The sequence below is a fragment of the Octopus bimaculoides genome, chromosome 1, assembly GCF_001194135.2.
Source record: "Octopus bimaculoides isolate UCB-OBI-ISO-001 chromosome 1, ASM119413v2, whole genome shotgun sequence".
In the NCBI taxonomy this organism is placed as follows: Eukaryota; Metazoa; Mollusca; class Cephalopoda; order Octopoda; family Octopodidae; genus Octopus; species Octopus bimaculoides.
The window spans coordinates 79,718,526-79,719,131 of record NC_068981.1 but is presented as its reverse complement, the minus strand read 5'-3'; the positions used below and the strand labels follow the sequence as shown (position 1 = coordinate 79,719,131).

At 44.4% G+C, this 606-nt stretch overlaps 1 protein-coding gene across 4 annotated transcripts in view; it reads left to right on the top strand.

Annotated features, from left to right (window-relative positions):
• LOC106877087 (uncharacterized) overlaps positions 1-606 on the top strand; it is a 52,599-nt gene that overhangs the window by 33,557 nt on the left and 18,436 nt on the right. The gene's annotated exons all lie outside the window — the stretch shown is intronic.

Below are 606 nucleotides of genomic sequence, written 5' to 3'. Positions count from 1 at the left end.
AGATCTATTTGCAAAGCTTTGGTTGGCCCAAAGTGTCACAAAGTAGATCTGGGCCCAAATCCATATGTTTGAGAAGCAAACTTCATATATATATTATATTACACATATATGTAAGGAGAATTCACAAAAAAAAGAAGCAAAAGACGAAGACAGGTAGTGTAGACAACAAACAGATGTCTTATTTTAATGCTCGGGAAGTGAAAAAGTCTTTAACATTTCAAGCCTACGCTCTTCCACAGAAAGGAACACGGAAAGAAACAAGGAGAGAAAATAAAGAATGTGTAGTGGCTAGCGATCTATCATGGCAAATGTCGGACTGAGGGGTCACACAGGGGAGCTAGGAAGAAGGGGAGATAATAAAGTAGTGGTGATCCCAAAACAAAGGTGCGCGTGCGTGTGTATAAGAGAGCATGTATGTGCATGTCGAAGAGGGCTGGTGACCTTGACGTGTGCTTGTGTGTATGTGTAGGTGTGTGGATGTGGGGCTGGGAAGTGGTCAGTGCTAGTGTGTGCATGGTGGTGTGATGTGATGTGATGTGGTGTTATGTGGTATGGTGGTGTGTGGTGTGTTGGGATGTGGGGGAGGCAAGGGTGGGGTGTGGGTTA